The sequence below is a fragment of the Equus przewalskii genome, chromosome 1 (genome assembly GCF_037783145.1).
Source record: "Equus przewalskii isolate Varuska chromosome 1, EquPr2, whole genome shotgun sequence".
NCBI lineage: Eukaryota > Metazoa > Chordata > Mammalia > Perissodactyla > Equidae > Equus > Equus przewalskii.
The window spans coordinates 50,484,292-50,505,884 of record NC_091831.1 but is presented as its reverse complement, the minus strand read 5'-3'; the positions used below and the strand labels follow the sequence as shown (position 1 = coordinate 50,505,884).

The following is a 21,593-nucleotide window of genomic DNA, read 5'->3' as shown; positions in this document are numbered from 1 at the left end:
GCTTTTAATGTTAGTTCCAACAAGAACTACGGACCACTCAGTTCATCTAATTAGCAGACCGTTTCTACCACGTGGCTCATTTTGAAAGTTTCTACTCACGATAGTCCTACCATGGGATCTCAGGTGCAGAAAAATGGCCAGTTCCTTTAAAAAGTTATAAACAATCATTAATAGCATTGCAATAAGATAGTAATAGAGTAATAACCTATCTTGCTTAGACTTTACAGCTTGTAAAAGCACTTCCACACACACTAATGCATTTGAACTATATGCTGATCCTAGGTGGGTGTAGTTAAGTCCATTCCAGACATTTCTAAGAATTAGAGAGCTTGGGGGGAGTTTCCCAAGGTCACATAGCTAGCAAATTGCTGAGCTTTTTCTCAGGCAAGGTCTCCTCACTCTCTGACTCTAGATCAACCGGACATTCCTAGTGAGGCTGTATTGACCACATTGGGGCATTCATTTTATTATATAAGGCAACCTACTTTATATGCTGATATAACATACGCACAATGGTGCTATATTATGTGCCAGGCAACGAACTCAGTGCACAGGTCTCCTTTTCAAAGAGGAGGAAGCAGAGCCCCATCAAGGCTGAATAGTGCACCCAGAATCACACAGCTAGTGCGTGGTGCAGCCAGGGTTCTGATCCAGGTGCATCCAGCTCCAAAACCACACTGCCTGCCAGGAAGAGCACTTTCTTTCCAGTGACACTGTTATTCTAGGCAGGGCTTTCACTCCCCTAATCTTCTTTAAAACTCTGTCAGGCAGTTCCATGCTGACTTTTGCCTCACTGTTGTATATATTTTTATTGAATATAAGGTTTTCTACATTCTCCAGATGATGTTGGTGTGGGCTCTCCATTTTGAGTGTGATTTGTATGGCATGGCACAGCGCCTCTTGAACATCAACAGAGGACCAACTGAAGTAATTGGGAAGTCTCGGGGCTTTCTGAGAGTGACAGCTGCCCCTAGAAGAAAGCCCCTAGAGAGCCTTCTAGACAGCCTGTAGAAGAAACAGAGGGCCTGAAGAAAGCACGCTTGCCTCTGAGTATAGGACAGAGTCAGTGACTTCCCTATCCACAAACCCAACCCCCAAGCCAATAAAAAGATAAGCAAGACCTATAGACAGAAGTTTGAAAAAGATTCCACAATCCTGCTCTCAGCCCTGTGGACATGATGGTGACAGAGTATCTTCCTGAAGTGGTAATAACGAGTTCGTGGGTATTAGAGGTGGTAAGCAATGGAGTAGCAGCCAAGGGCACTGAAGGGTACAGGCCAGTGAGGGGAGCCAAGCTTCCAGGACTGCTCAAAAGACCACAGAAAATGCAATCCAACTGTAGTCATTACAAGTTCTGCATGACTTGGGCTATGATTGTCTGTAAATAAGAAAGTGTCAGATGTATGGTGGGGGCATGATCCAAAAATAATATTATTTAAACCTCTTTCATGAATATTTCCAGTTTGAATATTGGGTCCAACCAGCAGTTCAAACTCTCAGATACATACTATGAATACAACTTTCGGAAAAAGCAGTCATTTATCTGTACAATATTTTTTATGTTGCAAATGCAGATGATTAAATTTCCACTTCTCTCAGGGGGTATGTTGTTCGTGTGAGCAGCTTATTTACTACTGGCAAAAACCACATGTCTGACTATGGACGTCAGAGGCTGTTTGGATTACTTACATAAACATGCTATTTGATTAAATTCACCAGAGTAATCAATAGGGGGTTCTGGTTGTCATATTAATTACATTCTATGGAAATTCTATAGACGCATCCTTTAATTAGATTTTTCACTTAGTACTTATCAGAGTATAAGAAATGTCTTCATAGTTTTTTTTGCACATGGTAATGAAATCATTGGTACAGTACCAAGATTAAATCATGAAAGAATATCTACCCTTCTGTTTTCCTTCCTGCTAAAATTATCAGGCTTCTTACAGTACCACCTGTGACGATAGGCAGGTTATACAGAATTTCAAAGCTTTCCACAACACCTATCAATCTCCATGTCAGAACAAATTAGTATTTCCAGTCTACTGTTTATCATTATGGCATTTTAGAGCCTAATAGCTAATTCTTAAAAACATTAATGACATCTACCTTTATTGAGTATTCAACATGTGCAGTGAATATGTTAAATGCTCCATTTACCTGATTTTAGTTAATCTTCAGAGAAACACTTTGAGGTTTCTTTCCATAATACAGATGTAGAAACTGAGGCACAGGACACATTGATGGTAAAGGATAGAGCCAGGATTGAAACCCAGATCCAACTGATTCCAGGGCCTATCTAGTCTAACCCACTTATCTCATAGATGCAAAAACAGGCCAGAGGGGTAACCTGTCTTTCCAAAGGGCACATAGCGGATAATGGCAGAAAAACTAGGACTCAGGTTTCCACCTGTTATGTCTATTGCCATGAACCATCACGATAGGCTTGAGCTATTAAGCTTTTTATTTTGTTTCTTTTCTGTTTCAGCATAGAGCAGCCAGGCTCAGAGACATGTAAGCAATATCCATTAGCACTGCTGCCTGGGATGTGTAGAGCAATCATATTTTTAATGGACTCTGTCTGAGTTCCTGCTCGTCTGCGTAGCTCTTAAAGAGGTCTGAAGGAAATCTATTGCTCATTTGGCAGTCAGATTTGGCATAGCTCCTCAAATGGTAGAGTTGGATGTCTGTGGATTTTGCTTTCTCCCATTTCTCTGGAAACTTTTCCCAGAGAATGTCATACTGTAGCTCTCTATTCCAAGACAAACAACTGTGACTGCTTCATAAAGAGCCTTCTACTCTAAGGAGCACTGATGGGGCCATGCCTTTCCTTTTCTTTAAATACTCAAATAAAAGTTTTTGATGGGGCCGGCCCAGTGGTGCGGCAGTTAAGTGTGCACATTCCACATCGGCGGCCCAAGGTTTGCCAGTTCAGATCCCCGGTGCAGACATAGCATCACTTGGCAAGCCATGCTGTGACAGGCGTCCCACATATAAAGTAGAGGAAGATGGGCACGAATGTTAGCTCAGAGCCAGTCTTCCTCAGCAAAAAGAGGAGGATTGGCAGCAGATGTTAGCTCAGGGCTAATCTTTCTCAAAAAAAAAAAAGTTTTTGTCATAAATGGGTGTTGGATTTTATCAATTGTTTTATCTATATCTATTGAGATAATCATATGATTTTCTATTCTACTAATGTGGTGATTTACATTATAGATTTCTTTTAATGTTAAACCAACCTTGCATTCCTGACCACTTGGTCTGAACATATTATCTTTTGTTAAATTGCTGGATTTGCTAATATTATGTTCAGGATATATGGGTCTATGCGTATGATGTCCTTGTCAGGTTTTGTCATGGGTGTTATGCTAGCCTCATCTTCATCTGGGTGGTAGTCACACAGGTATTTACATATATTAAAAGACATTGAACTTAGGATGTTAAATATTTTACTGTATGTAAATTACACTTCATTTAAGTACAATTTTTAAAAAATCATTCAAATGGCTTCACCTGGCCCTCAAGCCAAATTCATTAGAATGGCATTCAAGGCTTCCCTCTGCTTGGACAGCTGGGCAATCTTTGTTACTTTGTGTTGCACCACAGCCACACGAGACTACCTTTAGTTACTCAAAACTATCATATTCTTTCATACTGTCAGAACTTTGCTAATGCTCTTCCTTCAGCACAGAATGACCCTCCTTCCTACCTCTCTCTATCTAGGAGAATTCCTTTCATCCTTCAAGGCAAATGATGCTCCTTCTAGGACATTTCCTTGAAGGTTCTGAACCCCTCCCTAGCCACTGGCAGAATGAGTTGATCCTTCTCTGTGCTGCCATTGCACTGAGTGCACAATGCTCTAGCACACAGAACAGATCCCGTGTGTGAGTGTTTGTCTCCTCTCTTAGGCTGAGAGGTCTTCTGAGTCTATTTGGGTCTTTGGGGATCTAGCGCCCAACAGCCCCCAAGAGGGGTACTTGGCAAACATTTACTGAAAGAATGAATGCTTTCTCCAATGCAAAGTTGAGGGAAGGGGAAGATTATAACATGGCAAAGTTGTTACCATTTTATAAAACCAATAAATGAATGAATGAATGCCTCCTCCAAAATAAATTTTGAGGGACAGAAAAATTCTGGTACAATTATGTTTATGTATTGCTACAGAACAAATTAGTTCAAAACTTGGAGACTTGACACAATAATCATTTCATTTATTTGTACCCAGTTCTGCAACTTAGGCTCTGTGAGGACAGCTCATCTGCTCCTCGCAGCATCAACCTGGGGTGGTTCTGCTGGGGCTGGAGAATCTACTTCCAAGATGGCTTCACCCACCTGGCTGGCAAGTTGGTGCTGGCTGTCAGCTGGGAGCTCGGCTGAGGCTGTTTCCTGGGGCTTGGCTTCTTATCCACAGGGCCTCTCCATGCGGCTAGGGTAGGCTTCTTAAGAATGGCAGTCGCAGCGTGGTCCAACTTCTGACAGAGTGGATGGCTTCCTCTGGAGTGCAAACGCAGAAGCTGCCAGGCCTTCTTAAGTCTTGGGCCCAGAACTGGTGCAGCTTCTCTTCAACCACATTCTATTGGCTAAACCAGTGACAGGGCCAGCCTCTCCCAAGAGGGACTCCCCATGGGGCAGGAATACTGGGAGGCGTGGTTCATTGGGGGCCCCCAAAATAACATTCTACCACAGTCAGAATGTTATGTATTCACTGTAAAAATGAAGTCATTTTTATTTTAAACTCCTACTCTTTCCTCTCGTTGATGGTTAATATTTTGTGAGATTTTTTCTGAAACAAAAATATTTGGAAATTCGTATCTACACAATGTTTTAATTCCAAGTTTTGCCGTAGAGATCCAGTTATGCTTACTCATCAAATAAAAAGACAAATTTAGCTCCTCTGACCTGTACAATATCAAGGTCCCAATCCCTTTTAAAACTAAAACCTATTGAGTTTCTTTTGCAGGAGGGCCAGCAGAGAAACTTTGGTTTCTAAAAGAAATGAGAGTTTAATGTTTTTTATACTGGACAAATTTTCAGAAAACTTAGGATGGCCTTAGCATTCTTGATAACACACTGTGATCAAAACTAAATGTTTTCTGGCTTCAACCTTATACATATAAAAATGGAATCAAGTCAAGTTCCCTGTGAATTCTTCCTTTAGAGGTGCTTGACTTTTCCACCTTCTTTAGTTTGGCATTAGCCTGTTTGTTCCTTGTACTGAGTCTTTTAACCACGTGCTCTGAGGACCCAATTACTGGCTTTTTAATCCAATTAAAGTGGGGTCTGTGTCTGTTCTGGCAAAGCATAGAAAATACACTCAAAAGTGGTGTCTCCTCATAGTAAGTCCTTCCACTTTGCAGCAGTATTGTATAGAGGTTATGAATTTGGGGTTGAATTTAGACTTAGAATTTTAATCCTTGAACTCCTCTTTCTAGGGATGTGATCTTGCACCAATGACTTAACCTCTCTATACCTCAACTTTCCCATCTGTACAATGGAGAGGATAATAGTCCCTCACAGGATTGATGAAGATGACATGAGATAAACTATGCAATCATTGAAGAGAGTTGCAACCATGGAGTAAGGATTCTGTAAATATTGTTGTTGTTATTACCATTGGACAAATTATTAAGAATACTCTTTCAGTTCTTTAGAAGTGGATTACTAAATTTGCAATTATCCAAAGACCTTGTTTTTTCCCCCACTACTTACGTACCCACTTACGCCTGCCTTTTATCATTCTTATTATCAATCAGCATTTGATGCAGGTTGGTTTTGAGGATGGGAGAAGGAAGGGATCCGAGTTGACTCCTAAGGTTTAGTGGCAGTTACACTACTTCGTGGCAGCAAATTTGGGGGAACAGTTGAAATCAATCCGAAGAGTTTTACCAGCCTATTAACAAATGAGGCCCAACTGTAAAACTTTTGTAGAATCCAACGTGATAGTAGTTCAATGTGTTCAGTGATAAAATTAGTGGCTAAAAATTGTGATGAATTTAGTAACGTGCTTAAATGAAAAATACCACATCAACTATGATAGCACGTACTTAATTTTTAAAATAGTGACGTTCTTTTTCAAACAACAAATTTAGATTAAGAGAATGCCGTCTAATACTGAGTCAGCTTCTACTCTGCCACCCTAGCTAATTACAGTGCTTTATAATTAGTATTGCTGGTATATACTGGACTGGCAGTTTAAATGAATATATTTGTGCTGTGTAATGATAGCTGGCAATTATCTGTGTTTTGGGGTAACCCAGGATGGCTACTCCTTGAATAATTGACCACAGTGACTCACATGTCTGACTAATAAGAAGGAAGCGTCCGTGTTAAGTTCTTTGGGATGATTGATCCATGCAGTACACTGTTTTTGTATTATTTACACGGGGTCACGAAGTGTGTTCAGTGGAACACTGTGGATCGTTGATAGGTATTCTAAGATCGCAAAGAAGGGCTCCCTGGTCAAATAAGTATGGGCAGTTCAACATAGACTATTTCCTCTTATAAATGCATAATTTGCTTTCACATATAAATGCCCGGAGAAGTCTGGCAATAAGAAATATAGCTTTCTCTAAGAAGAGGATAAAATATAAAGTATTTCCCAAACTTACGTTACCATTTATAAATAAATGAAGGACTATTCCCCTTTTATTAACAGAGTTCACTTAGTGCTGGTCCGACAGAATATACTTTGGGAAATGCTACTTGACTAATTTATTTTATCTCCTATTTATTAGTAAATTCACTATTGGATAATTCCAATAATACTTCTGTCTACTTTCCTTCCACTCAATTTTTCTCCCCTCTCCTTGCTCCTTCGGACCCATTAGGTTGCCAGATTTAGCAAATAAAAATACAGGATACTCAGTTACATTAGAATTTCAGACAATTAATCATTTTTTAATATAAGTATGTCCCAAATATTGCATGGGACATTTGAATGTAATTGAGTGTCCTTTAGTTTATGGGCAATGCTAACCCCAAGCCAAATGAGAGCCATCCGTAAGTAATTAATGAAACTGTCAGCTTAATTTGATAATAAGTACATGGAAGGAATTCATTCAATGCTTGCTGAATATGTTTTTTGAATCTTTAATAATAACAAAAGCGTGAAGCACCTTTTGGGATCACTATATTTTTGGTCTTTTTATAGTAATTTCAACATGAATAGTGTAGTCACTCTGGAACTCTAGACTGCCGTAAACTCTTTTACTCCAGACTGAGCACTTTGATTTTACAGGTGAGGAAACTGAGCCCCAAGAGAAGTAACCTGACTTGCCCAAGGAAATTCTCCCACAAGGTGTTGATAACAGTCTGGAGTTCTTGTGACCTAACTCTCAAGCCAATGGTCTGGACTCACAACCAGGCTATCTATCTTTACTGTTGTTCACTATATTTGGTAGGGCCAAAAAAGTCTGATTCAAAAAAAAAAAAAAAGTAATGAACTGGTTAATCAAATGTTCTGAATAATAGAGTTAGCCAAGTTTACCATTTTAATTGATAAAGTCACCATAAAATGGAATACATTAAAATAAACTGAAAGTTTAAATTATACGGGACATAATGTTTCTTTTATCATTCAGAAGGCACTTAGGTATCTCCCAGATACTCAAGTACAAATTTGCAAGAGTACAAATTTAAAGAGAATTCCAGAGTGTCTTTTGTGTGACTATGTGTTTCTATTTATAAACTATTGTTCAGGATATATATGCTTTTTTCCCATCCGTTAGCCACCTCACATATGTTACTGAGAAGAAACATCAAGCCCAGCAATAATCAGTACAAATGGTAATACTTATACAAGCAACAGTTGTGATGGGTTCCTTTCTTTAGAAAGCGGAAGAACTATTTATATTCACGGTAGATGGTATATCACCTTTTCTATTAAAAAAAGGTATTGTTTGGATTGAGAAATTGAAAACTGCCAAGAAAAAAGTCACTTAGGTACTGCTTTTTGTTTCCTGTGAGTGTCACCTTTAGTCCCCATCCCACACAAATGCCATTGTCCCTTCAGGTGCCATGTAACTTAGAGAAAGGAGTGAGAGACCCAGGGTCTTCAACAAGGATTCTGGATTGGCCAGGAATTAGAAAGAAAGAAGCATCCCTTTCAAACTAATGTGTTCTTATGTGTATAGCTTATTCTCCCACTAGACAGGGGTGGATATTTAAACATCAAGGAATATTCTTTACTGGAATAATTGAGAATGATACACTCACTAGGAGCTTAAGTCCCTGCCTTACCCATATTTCCCATATATTTACATCAAACTTCATAATCACATCGTCTGTTAAAATGCGCTGTGTTTTTTCTGCATGACCTTCTACTCTTATCTCACCAACCTGACATTGCTGGCGCAAGGTGAAACCAATATAGTACCTACTTGTTTCATTAGGAAGTGGAGCAATAATTAAATGTCTTCAGGAAATATCAAGGAATGAACTAGAGATTGCATTATTGCATATTTTTCCACAGATTATGTGTTTTCTGTGACATGTTGGTGGTGAGGTCCTATTACTCATAGACACGTGACCCACAGGTGTTGGCCAGCTTGTCAAGAACCCCGTGAGTCCTGAAGTTGTCATCTGATAAAGATGAGCTCTCTTCAGCTCTACTCAATCTTTAACCTACCTGAGGTTCCTAAAATACAAAGTATGAAGGTAGTTTACCTGAGTTTAATATCAGATTTTAAGCAGAGCTGTAGCCCATTAGACTTCCAGTTACACAGTGTGATGTCATGCATTGTAATCAGCATTACTTTGACTGAATGAATAAGGAACAATAAATACGAAGTGCTAATTACATATAAGTAGACTCCTTCTCTATGAGTTCCTATTTAAGATGACTAATACTTAGCTAGGTATTTGACCTCTGATAAGTGACTGGAAGTTTTTGGTCTTCAGTTTCCTCATCTATAAAATGGGGATGATAGTGGTACCTCCCTAATAAAGTCATTGTGAGGAGTTAATGAGAGTGAATGTAAAAGCATTTAGCATCATGCCCAACACATAGTGGGTGCTTACTAAATATTAACTAGTATAATTACAGATTAAAAAGTCAGGTGGTGATCTTGGTGTTTATTACTCTTATGCATGCACACTAGTACCCAACCTGTTTATTACACTTCAATCTTTGCAAAACATTTTCAATATCTCAAAGTGCGTGTTCATGGATGATCAATGTAATGTTGGCAGTGATTACAGTGGAACAAATGAAGCCATCATGAAGGATGGTTTCCCTTAAAATTGCAGCTTTGTCATAAGTCACGTAGATGGCCTGTATATATGAGTAATTAGAAGAAATTATAACTAAGGTATCTTGTAAAAGTTTTATCATTTACCATTATTTAAAAAACCATTTACTATGGGTTTCCTTACCCATACTGCTGTTCGAGGCACCATGGGGATGGAGACACAGCAACATTTCCATGCTTTTCACCAAAACTTCAGGCTCCTCTAAGACTGATGCTGTGATGGGAAGTGAGATTTTGTCCCTGACTGCAGGAGTCATGGGCTTATGTTTACAAGCTAAGGGACTACGCTCCTTCAGTGTCGATCCTGACGTGTTTAACCACTTATCTCACTCACATGAGACTCAGTTAACTACTTGTCCATAAAGGAGAGTTTACCAAGTGGTAAATTATAGGTCATGTGAAATGTTAAGGTAAACGTAAATATTTACAGAGCTAAGGAGATACTCTGTAATTGTGTGCATGGAGATGGATATTCGTGACTCCAGTGCAAGGAGTCCGGGCCTCTGTGCTGTTAGATAAGGAACCATTATGAAAGGAGTGATGCCAGTTAAGGAAAAGCCTCACAATTCAGCTTTTTCTGGGAACTGACTGGTAGGTCTCCTTGCAGGTCGTTGGTGTTTCTAAAAAAAATTATATTCCTTTTAAAGTGGTATCTATACATAAGTTAGCGTACTATGCTCTAAATTACTTCAGAGTATTTATTTTCACAAGTTCAGAGGATCAGGGTTAGAATTCTGGGTTAGATAGAATTCTGATTCTCCCTCTGCTAACAGTGCAAGTCATTTATACTCTAGGAAACTTCTAATTCTCAAGGATGTCATGAAGATTAAGTGCCCTGTATATTAGAGATGCTTAATAAGCAATATAAACATAGGTGGAATTATTTTTCTGAAATGGGCTGTGTGTGTGTGTAGTCCATTTATTCTTCTAGTTTCTGCATATAATTTAGCTCACTTCCATAGACGGGGCAAAAACACGGCAATTGCAAGTTGCTGGCAGAACAAAAACCTCAAATCTCAAATACTAAACTTTCCACCTTACAGAGAGAAATTGGTGGAGGCTAATATGTATAAGGCTTCCAGTCAGCATGTGGGGGATGAGTTGTGGGAATGATATAGCTCCTATATGATTGATCTTTGGTACTTCTAAATCAAATGAGACCCTGTGCGGTTTTTTTAAATGGCCTCATAATGAGTCCATTTTCACACTCACCAGTGTGTAGAGAGCTTCACATTTTACAAGACATTTTCCACAAACATTATTTCATTTAGTCCTCTTAACAACATTTTGCAAAGTTATTATCCATGTCCTCATTTTATATATGGAATTTTGAGATGCAATGGATTAAAGGACTAGCACAGAATTACATAGATAGTGGTATGGCCAAAATACAATTCCATTTTCCTACTCTTCCCATTACCCTATGCTCCCTTTAATGTGTTTTGGGTTTTGGGGGGTTTTTTTCCTTGTTTTAGAAGAGAAATACAGTTTTGTATTTTTTGTATGAAGCATTTGGTCAGGCAAGATAGGCTTTAAACATGCTATGACATAAATCTTCTCATTTATTTTCAATTAGGTAAAGTTGAAGTCTAGCATTAACACCTTTTGTAATGTGAGGGACATCATTTATTCCTGAAACAAATGTCCCTTTCACATGAAGATTTTTTTTCCCAGTACAGAATATTTTTACTCTAAAAAACAAAAATCAAAGATACACATTGTACACTAGCCTATTATGTTTGTCTTCTTTCTGGAGGTGTGACATACATGTTTTACGTTTCGTAATGCCAACAAAACAAAGCCAGACAGATGACCATAAAAGCTGTTTGCTACCTCCCCTCCACATGCTGAGCAGGCCAGTCGAACACCATCTTGGTAAGAGATTTTGAGGGGAAGACAAACGTAGTTAGAATTGTAGAGCTTGCAAAATCACATTTCTACCAAACTTGCCCCACCCTAACAGGAAACCTAATGAATGGATTCATACATCAAGAATTTTGGCAAACCTGCACAAATACATTTAACACGCTATGAGAAAAGGATACCTTTTTGTCTACTTCCAGCACATAACCTATATCCATGGGTGCCCAGTAAAAGCATTTTCACCTTCACAGAACTAACAACTGAAAAACACACAGTATTTAATGCTTCTATCTTTAAATAGATAATCATAGAAATTCCAAGATTGGATCTACTGGATTAGCCTGAGTATTCATCTATAAAAATATATTTTTAAAAAATCATGCTTTACAAAAAAACACCTTCTGGGACTGGCCCAGTGGTGTAGTGGTTAAGCTCGCAGGCTTCACTTCGGCAGCCTGGGTTCACTGGTTCAAATCCCGGGTGTGGACATGCAGACCACTCATCAGGCCATGCTGTGGCAGGCGTCCCACAGGTAAAATGGAGGACTATGGGCACAGATGTTACCTGAGGGCCAATCTTCCTCAGGAAAAATAGGAGGATTGGCAACAGATGTTAGCTCAGGGGCAATCTTCCCCACAAAAAAAAAAAAAGAAAGAAAGAAAACATTAATTTTTTTTTTTAAAGATTTTATTTTTTCCTTTTTCTCCCCAAAGCCCCCCGGTACACAGTTGTATATTCTTCACTGTGGGTCCTTCTAGTTGTGGCATGTGGGGCATAGTTTGATAAGCAGTGCCATGTCCACGCCCAGGATTTGAACCAACGAAACAATGGGCTGCCTGCAGCAGAGCACGCGAACTTAACCACTCAGCCACAGGGCCAGCCCCAGAAAACATTAATTTTTTAAAAAAAGAAAAAAGCTTCTCCTAGAAACTACATCAGGAGCAACAGTGATGACTAGACTGCAAACCCAAGACTAGGAGTTCATTTCTACTTGTAGTGTAAAGGTGAAGGATATCTCTTTCAGTTGATTCCCACAGCCAAGACTAGCCTGGATTTCCCCCAGAACACTGGACAGAAAATAGGAGCTTCAGAGACCTTAAGAGCTAGTTTGAGTAACACCTAAGATAAATTCCCAAGTAGTCAAAACCCCTCACAGCTGGGCCACTTGAGCTGAAGTGTTGCCACTCTTATCCAGGTGAAAGAGCTATGAACACACAGATTCATGCAAAGCCTGCCTGTGGTATTTGGGACAGAAAGGGATTATGATAGTAGGTTATTCCATGTTGTTGATATATCAACTACACAAAGCTGGGGAAAGGGCCCACCAGATGGAATACTGGACATCATCTCGCCCCACGGTAGTCTAACATCTGAGAGAAGCATCTACTCTCGCAGAAGTAATTGAATTCCTGAATCCAAGAAAGTGTTTCCAGAGGGTCAGGTCGTTTTCTTTGTGATGCTTCAATACTTAGCATTAATGAAGAGTCCCAGAACAGGGTCAGTCTTTCCTTTCTGTCATCATTAGCTGGAGCGCACCCGGCCTTTTGGGCCCGCGTGGTCCAAACCGACCCCATTGCCTGGAGGTGGGAGCTGGAGCCCCAGTTCTTCTGGGAAGCTGCCACGCAAGATGATTTGTACAAGGAAGTCGCCCCCAAGCCACTGCTTAAGTCCAGTGCCCACTGGCCTTATTCTGTTCTGTGGTCCAGAAGTGTTTCTTTAAAAGCCAGAAAACCTGAACATGTGAGCCAGCATGTCGACCATGTCAAGAGCCACCTCATCTTTAGAGTATTGCAAAGTTGTTGGCTGTTATGAAAGCTGCCATGTTAACTCCAGGAATCCGCTCCAACAGCTGTTTTTCAATATCTTTCTACCAAACACATCTATTCTTAAAAATTAGTGCATGGGTCAGCTTATTCTCTTCCATGCCTTCAAATCCTGGTAGTACTTGTCCATGAAACCTGGAACTCGCCACCCAGGATAATATCCTTTAAACAGCCAACGACAGCGTGAAGTTCTGCGTCCAAGTAGGAAGAGAGAGCGCGAAACTGTCGTCCTTTCAGGCGACTTTTGCAGCAGTCGGGGCAGCCCGCCGGCCGCTGGAGGAGGCGTCTGCGCCTGCGCAGAGGCGTGGCCCTGGCTCCTTGGGCCGCAGCCACGTGTCGGCCTGGCTCAGGATGTCCGTTACCCACCGCTCAAATGCAGGCTTATAAAATAATCCTGAAAAGACCCTCTCCATAGGAGTTCTATGTAAGTATTTGAGAATACTTTATATTCTCTCTCAAACTGATGGCAATAGAAATGTTAAACAATAGTGATTGAATTCAAAGTAGAGTTAACTTGAGGTAGTATTTAATTTGCAATTTGAAAATTCTATGATCCCAGAATATATTTTTGAAAACACTGTCAAAACGCAATAGTAAAAAGCCAGACAATCCAATTATAAAATCCAAGAAAAAAATCCAAGTATAAAATCCAATTATAAAGACATGAACAAATATATCAGCAAAGAAGAAATAAGGATGCCATGTGAAAAGATGTGCCAACATCATTAGGCATTATACATATGCAAGTTAAAACCACAATGAGTTGTCCCTACAAAACTAGTGAACAACTGAAATTTTTTTTAAAAAATAGTGATAATACCAAATGCTGGTGAGAATGTGGAGGAACTAGATTTCTCATACATTACTGGGGGACTGTAAAATGATACAGCCACTCTGGAACACAGTTGGACAATTTCTTAGCATATGACCCAGCAATTGCATTCTTGGGCATTCATCCCAAAGAAATACAAACTTATGTTCACACAAATACCTATGTGCAAATGTTTACAGAAGTGTTATTTGTAATAGCAAAATCCTGGAAACTACTCAAATGCCCTTTAGTGTGTAAATGGAATAACAAACTCTGGTATACCCATACATACTCAGCAATAAAAAGGAAGGAACTGTTGATGCGTGCAGCCCCCTTTATGAACCTCAAGGGCGTTATGCTTAGTTAAAAAAAATTCAATCTCAAAACATTACATGCTTTATATTCCCATTAATATAAGTACCGAAATGGCAAAACTCTAGAGATGGAGAACAGCTTAATGCTTGGGCGTGGGGGGGGGGGGGGGGGGGATGCACATACAAAGAGGTAGCGTGAGGAAGTTCTTTTGTGATAACAGAACAGTTCTGTATCTTGATTGTGGGAATTTTTTAATCCTATGCCTTTGGTTAAATATTTACCATAAAAGCTAGTCAAAAGTTTTTACACCACTTCTGTACAGTACAACCCTGAAAGTCTTTAAATAAATGGTGTTGGTTTATTTAAGCTTAAGTACCAATTTTTATATTTATTAAAAGCGAATCGTATTGATTTTATTTGCAAGCATCAGTTGTAGTATATAAATGCGGATTACTTTGTGGTAGTAACAAGGACAGGAATTGGCGGTGATTCAGAGGATTATTTGCTATTGCTCCTTTTCTCTCCTTCCCTGTTGGCAAAATATAGTCTGTACTCCTTGCTGCATTTTCTCCAACTTTTTCAGAATTGGGGGTTTCATGTGTATAATTTTGGGGCTACATAGCACCTTTGTGGCAACCTCTTCCTCAGGTCCCTGCCCTTGTTTGGAAGGACTTCCTAGAACAGTGACTTTTCCTCTGCCATATCTGAATTACTGTTCACATCAATTTTCCCAAAAGTTCTTCCGGTCAGCTTTCCTCAGATTTAGGCAGCCAGCTGGGTAATTCCATGATGACTGTTTGTTCTTTACCCTCTATGGAAGAAGAATCCTTTGGAAGGCCTACCTGAGCCTTGGTACCCTCTGGGGATGGAGGGCAACATCTGAATGGTAGCCTGCCAACTGGGGTCTTTGCATAGGTGTCTTGCTGGTCCTAGCACCTGCCTGCTGCTTAAGCATGCCACTTACCTCTTTATAATTTATAACTGAAGAAATGAAAGAAACTGAGGAAAGGCAGGATGTCAAAAAGCAGCTTGGTGATAAAATAAGACCTTGGCACATGCTGACCCACGTCAAAATGCTACTGTCAAAACCTCAGAAAACTACGTACTTCTGTGTGCCTCAGTTTCCTCATCTATGAAATGGTTATGATAATAATAGCATCTACTTCATCCATTGTTCTTAGGATTAATTGAGAAAATGTGTTTTAAACCTCCTTGCCTATTGCCTCCCACATATGAAGGCTGCAATACAGGTTGATTCCCATTTCTTCTGAGTTCCTACCCTGTGGCTTAGCCCCCAGGGCAGTTTGAAGAGCAATGGCTTGCAATAAAGACGACTGATGGCTGGGGGTGAGCAGGGTTAATTAACTTTTCCCAAGAAATCTGTTCCTGAAAAGAATGTATATTGATTAAACCTTTCAAAATGGAGTCACTTTTAAATAGACTGAGGGAAGTTGGTGTTGTGCCAAGTAAATGATCACTCCCCCATGTGTCTGTCTTGAAGTTCTTTGAGCAGACCCCTGTATGTGACTTTTCACTATGCTGTTTTCTGGGTATCAAAGATTAGAGACTGCTAACTCCATTTCCAAAGACAGTTCAGTAAGGATGGTTTAAACAAAGCACATTGCCTTGAACACCTTTCCTTGTAAAAACACTGAATTTCACTATGTTTTGGGGTCTCTGGGGGCTTCTGAGAGCACCAGGCAAGCTTTTGTCACCAAGGCAAATAAATACTAGTGGGGAAGATCAGGAATACCCAATGGACTAAAACTCATCGGCGGATCCTGGGAAGGGAGAGTAAGTATTCCATCTGGGAAAATGAAGGTGGCTTCCTGAAAGAAACTGAGGGACAAACGGGTTTGTTTGCATTAGAATTTTTTCTGTTCTGTTTCTTGGGGGATAACACAAAGAAATGGCCCTTGCAATAAAAAATGGCTCCCTTTTCCCCAGCCCTTCAAAACCTCAGGAAGACAGTTACCTGAGAACTCCTTGAGTCCTAAGGACACATTGTTGCCATCTTTGTATCCCCAGTCCTTGGTAGACAGCGTCCTCAATGAAGGTAATTTTAACAGCCTGACCGAAAGCTCCTTGAGGGCCCGGACCAGGTTGGTTGTGGTCATTGTCACCTTTTTAGAGCTTAACAGGGTGCCTAACATACTGTAGGCACTCAATAAGTATTTGTTATGTGAATGCATGAAAACTACCCCTGGTCCGGTCCTAGGAGCTCACGGTCAGCCTGCGCAGGGAGACGCATTCAGGAGGGATGGACTGTCTTAGGCTTCCAAGAATTCCGACAATCCGTGAGCGACTAGAAGTCAACTTCACTTCCTCACTCAGTCATTTGTAGGAGATTGTAAATCACCTCCTTATCCGGGTCGGGAGCAGGGGTGCGTCCTGATGCCGTCCCCACCCCCACCCCCATCACCCCCATCACCCCAGGAGCCAAGTCACAGAGGAAGGTAACCCGGGGGGGAGCCCGCCAGCACGTGCAGCCGCCCAGGGGAGGAGGCTGAGCTAACGCAGCCCTTAGTCAGCAGCTGGGCTTGGTTTGGAAACAAAAGCCAATGTCCTCCCTCGGAGTCCGCGGCCGGTCAGCTCCCAGGGGGAAGAAGGCCATGCTGCCCAGCCGGTTAGTGGCCCAACTTACTTTTCCAGAGCCTGGGACAAAGGGCCAGCGTTGGACGGGAATGGGTGGGACGTTGGCACAGAGGACGGGAGCACAGATCGCCCCGACCCTCACCTCCCGGCCGCTTGGGAGAACGGCCGGGGTCTCCCGTGCTCCGCGCATGTTTGTCCCGGGCCATGCGCCTCCGAACCCGGGCCCCCCGGGTCTGCGTGAAGCGGAGGCACCTTTGCAACCAGCGCCCCGGCGCACAGACACAGCAGGCCCTGGTTTCATGAATGAAATCCAATCGTGTGGATATAAATAGCCGCGAAGGCTGCTAACGTCACAGAGCGAGCGGCGGCCGCCACGGCGGCGGAGCTCGGTGCCTGGCGCTCGGCTCCGCCCGGCCGGCCCGCCTGAGAGGGGGTGGGGGCACGAGAAGGGGAGGGCTGGGGGTGGAAAAGGGCGAGCCCCTCTCGCCCCGGACGGGGCAGAGCGGCGGCGGCGCCGGCGAGCCCGCAGGCGAGGCAGTGCCATGCTGCCTTTGTGCAAAGTTGGGCGGCGGGCGGCACGCCGCGCGCAGGGACCCCGCACACCCGCGACCGCGCGCAGCCGTGGCTGCTGCTGAGTAGCGGGGGCCCCCCCGCTCCCCCCAGCCCTTGAAGGCGGAGAGAGCTCGCGTCTCGCTCGGCTTCAGGGTAGGTTCTGTGTCGTGAGTGCGCTACGGTACGAAACTTCTCGGAGCAGCCGCCCGGGAGCCCCCACCGCCCCGGCCCCAGCGGGTGGCGTGGAGGGGGGAGGCCCGGGCCGCGCCACGCGGCCGGCAGCGTCCCAAGAGAGAGTTATGGGACCGAGCTCTTCTGGGAGCCGCCCTCGCCTCTCTGCGAGGCCGGGCACCCTCACATCAGAGGCGAGCCGAAGAGATTTCTAGGAGCGCCCGCACAGCCGCACCCCTAACTTGGAACTGAGAAAATGTACAACAGGCACCCTTAGCAGGCTGGCCTCGCCTGGGAGGGGTTGGTGCCGCGCCGCAAAGAGGGCTCTTTTTCTTCGAAGGACAGTGGTGGGGAGCCGGAGGACCTGAAAAAGGGGATATGCTGGCCCCTTGGGCGCTTGTCGCCCCAGGAGAGTTGACTGGTCAGCCCACAGTTTGACGCTCCCCGCCCCCAACCCCGTGTCTATGGAGTCTGTTGTGAGTTGCTGTGACAACAGTAGGAGCTGCCCTGAGGGGCTTGCAAAACACCTTACCCTGTCTCTGTGTGCTCAGCTTTCTGGGAGAACAATAGGGTGGGGGGTGGGCGGGAGATGTGCAGACAAGGGAATCCAACCGCCTCCCCGCAAAAAGAAGTGGAAAGAAGGCACAACTATGTCAAAATATATCATTAGATCCTACTGTTAGCTGCGCCCTTTCTATCCTCAGCAGTATCAAACATCTCAACTGCGGAGCAATGTCAATATTTAGACTTGGACAAGCCAGAAAGTTAGAAGGGAACGCCGAGCGCAGGGTTTTGACTTGGCTTTGCACGTCAGCACACAAGCTGTGCCTTTCGAGCTGACTGTACACATTTGCTGGGGGGGAAATGCATGAAGGTTGATATATACACAAAGGCATCCCGACCTAGGAAAGTCTGGGAAGTTAAGACCAGAAGAGTCGCCTTGACTTTGAACTTCCCCCAACCTGGGCTGTTCACGCGACTCTGTTGGACCCCAGCCAGATGCTCAGCTTGAGGTTTCGGCAGTTTGGGGCTCCCCCGCCCCCAACCGAGGCTGTGCTGCGTATTCTTCTCTGTACTGTGTATCCTCTCTAAACTGCAAAAACAGTTAGGTTATCAGTAGTTTTCATCTTTGTATAACAGTCCTCTCACTATCAGCAGATATAAATAGCCAAAAGGCTGTGTTTGTTTGATCTTGGCAAGCTCGCGGCTTTTGTAAACATACACTGTTAAGTTTGTTTACAAACACTCTTTAGAAATTTGGAATTAGAGTTCGTTTCCAATAACTTTGTAGATGCCTGAGAGTCACTGGTTGCTAGAAAATAAACACAAGACTTTTAAGTATAAATAATGTTTGCATACTGCTCCGCAGGTGGAGTGGGCAGTAAATTATTATTAAACAAGGTTTCCTCTCAGATTCCTGGATCCTATTTGGACATATTAGTGGGAAGGAGATTTAACTAGTTCATCCCAGTGTGGAAGACTTTGAAAAACCCATTAGGAAGCAATATAATCATGGTCAGTGTTTTTCTAAACTTGCCCATTGATTGTTATTTTCCAAAATTTTGAAGGTAGTGTAAATTTAAATACATATGTGTGATCATAGAGGTGGAAATAGAAACACAGGTACTTCGATGTCGTTGGCTCAACAACATAACATTAACTATATAACTATAATTTAATAGGAAAACCCAGAATCATTCGGACTTTTACTTATGATAATATTGTCTAAAAATGCAATTTTGGAGGAATAGCATGTCCACTTCTATGATGTCTGTATTGTAAAATGCCTATAAGGTTTTCCGTGTTCCCGTTCATGGATTTGTGGCCAAGTGCTTTTTTTGTGTCATCCCCAAATGCTCAGAAATATATTTTCAGAAATGCTACAAAATGTTAGTCTAGCTATTTCAGGATGTATTTGACCCAAAGAAATGCCATTTTAACACTGACACTTAGCAAAAAAATAAAGCAGATTCTGCCCTTTTGGGGGAAAAGAAAGACAACAATGTATGTTGAAAGTTTTAGTGGCTCCCCGTGTGCTCCTGGCAAGCAGCAGCATTTATAAAATATTTCTCTCTTTTGTGTAGGTAAGTCCAGCTGTGAGCAGGGTGTTCTGTTCTTCACTTCCAGCAAGCCAGGTCAGTGTCTTTGTGCAAACCTATGGCCATAGATTGATGACATCCTGTGTCTATTCTGACTATGCATTTCAGAACAGGTTTCTTAGTCATTTGTCTTAAAGCAGTTTGTCTTTGTCATTTTTTTATGGACTCAATTATGAATTATAGTTATTGTATTGATATTTCAAGTTCAATGATTGTTAAAATTATTCTATTTACTCTGAGTAAACAGAATAGAATAGAATAGAATAGAATTTACTGAGTAAATGGGCCTTGAATCAGTTTGGCCTTTATAAGACTTTTTCTTTACTTTGGGGATCCAAGTGGTGCCAATCAGATGAGGACTCTGGGGACTTGGGGGCTTGATGATTAAGACTTTACTTCTATCCTAATCTTGGCACTCTAGAGCTGGAAGAAACTTGATATAATCATAGTTGACATTTTTGAGCATGAACCAAAGTTCAGGTAATGTGCTGCATTCTTTACATTTATGTTCTCATCCTGCATCAAAAAATCCCTGTGAGCTGAAACCACTCTCTTGATCCACAAACAAGAGGTGAGGAATTGGAAGTTCAGAGAGGTTAGATAATAGGTTGAACTCCTACTTGTGGTAAATAGAAGAAATAGGAGTATAACCAAAAAGAAAGTTCTGTCTTACTCTAAAGCTTAAACTCTATAGTTGAAAAAATCTTCTCCAGTAGGGAAGCTGGGGCCAAGAAAGGTTAAGTGACTTGCCTAAGATAACTTGGTAATTGCAGCTCATATAATAACATTCAATGGCCCAGCTGTTGCAAAAGAATAAATTCCATTCTCGTAAGTAAAACAGTGAAATAAATATTCATGTGTACTTTTTGGCATGGCACTGTCAAAGATTTAAGAAAATTTTTATCATAGGGTCTCTGGTCTTAAGGATCTTACAAACAGATTAAAAAGGCAAAATATTAAACATTCATGTAGGAAAAATTAGAGAATAAATCAAGATCATGCTGAATTGGGGGTCAATAGTAAATTTATGAGAAGTTCAGCGTTTTCCGTTCTGTGGGATTACTTGGCAATTCCATGTATGCTTGGAAAAAAATTTCCAAACCCATTTTTTATCTGTATAGATGATAAATGGATGATAGTTTGGGGAGAAACAGAATTTGAATTTCAACCCAACAGGGAGAGATTTTGCAATCATCTAGAACAGCTAAATTAAGTCTCTCAAACTCAAAGGCGTTATTGCTTCAAAAGCTTTGTAACAGAATCGTGAGCTTCTTGAATCTGCACAGCGTCTTTGAGAAAGCATTACAATTTGGCACAATGCTTAAAAGCACTGGATTCCTTCTGGAACCTCAGTTTGTCTGAAATGTGCCATGTAGATAGGTTTGGAGACATAATAGATAAATCCCAACCAAAGTCCTGAAAATGGCCAGTATTTCAAAATTAAGCAAGGTGTTTTCTGGTTTTGCCTAGGTTGACAGCCTTCTCTTCCCCCTCTCCCGTATTTCCCACCTACTTTTTGTAGAATAATTTGTAACAGTTGTTAATCGTTCCTAGGGAGTATTATATAAAGGGGTAATAAAAAATGAAATGGGGGACAAATTACTAAAGAAAACCTTAATATGTCATCTTTTTTTTAATGTACTGATACCCCTAATTCAAGCTAATAACCCTAAAAGCTTAATTAGTTGAGATACTTTTCAGCATTTAAGGGGTTTTTATAAGCTGTCCTATGACAGCTTTTGTCCTATAAAAGTTGTTATATAGTGTGTCATTACATAATCGATCATAAGAGCAAGAATACTGGGAAGATCCCATGAGAGGTTAAGACCTCGCCATCAGCTGGTATTTGGTTAGCTGTGACAATGGTATGTCATAAAAATATCAGTATAGCAACTATAAACCTATAATTACTTAAAGGGTAAAATTATACTCTGAATCATATAATTTTAATGCCAAAAGAGACCTTAGAATTAGCGTGGTATCTCTAACAATAATTTAATTAACAACCATTTGTTTTTTTGAACTTCAAAAGGGTTTGGTTAATATTCTTGACTTGTCTCAAAACATGGCTGGAAACATTTTTAATTTCTATGTTTTTTGCTCAGGAAATATACCTGTA

General features: G+C 41.5%; 1 protein-coding gene across 50 annotated transcripts in view; it reads left to right on the top strand.

The window, feature by feature from the left end:
• RHOBTB1 (Rho related BTB domain containing 1) overlaps positions 1-21,593 on the top strand; it is a 117,839-nt gene that overhangs the window by 37,287 nt on the left and 58,959 nt on the right. For 11 of the 50 annotated variants that reach the window (XM_070563132.1, XM_070563248.1, XM_070562957.1 and 8 more), the window contains exon 3: positions 19,460-19,510. The exons of 4 other annotated variants lie outside the window; for them this stretch is intronic. The gene's annotated coding sequence lies outside the window, so the exon portion shown is untranslated. Of the gene's footprint in view, positions 1-13,225; positions 13,356-16,425; positions 16,684-17,003; positions 17,358-17,475; positions 17,852-17,944; positions 18,480-19,459; positions 19,511-21,593 lie in introns of those variants that run through there. 35 more of the 50 variants (XM_070563187.1, XM_070563198.1, XM_008532645.2 and 32 more) reach the window with 21 other exon arrangements.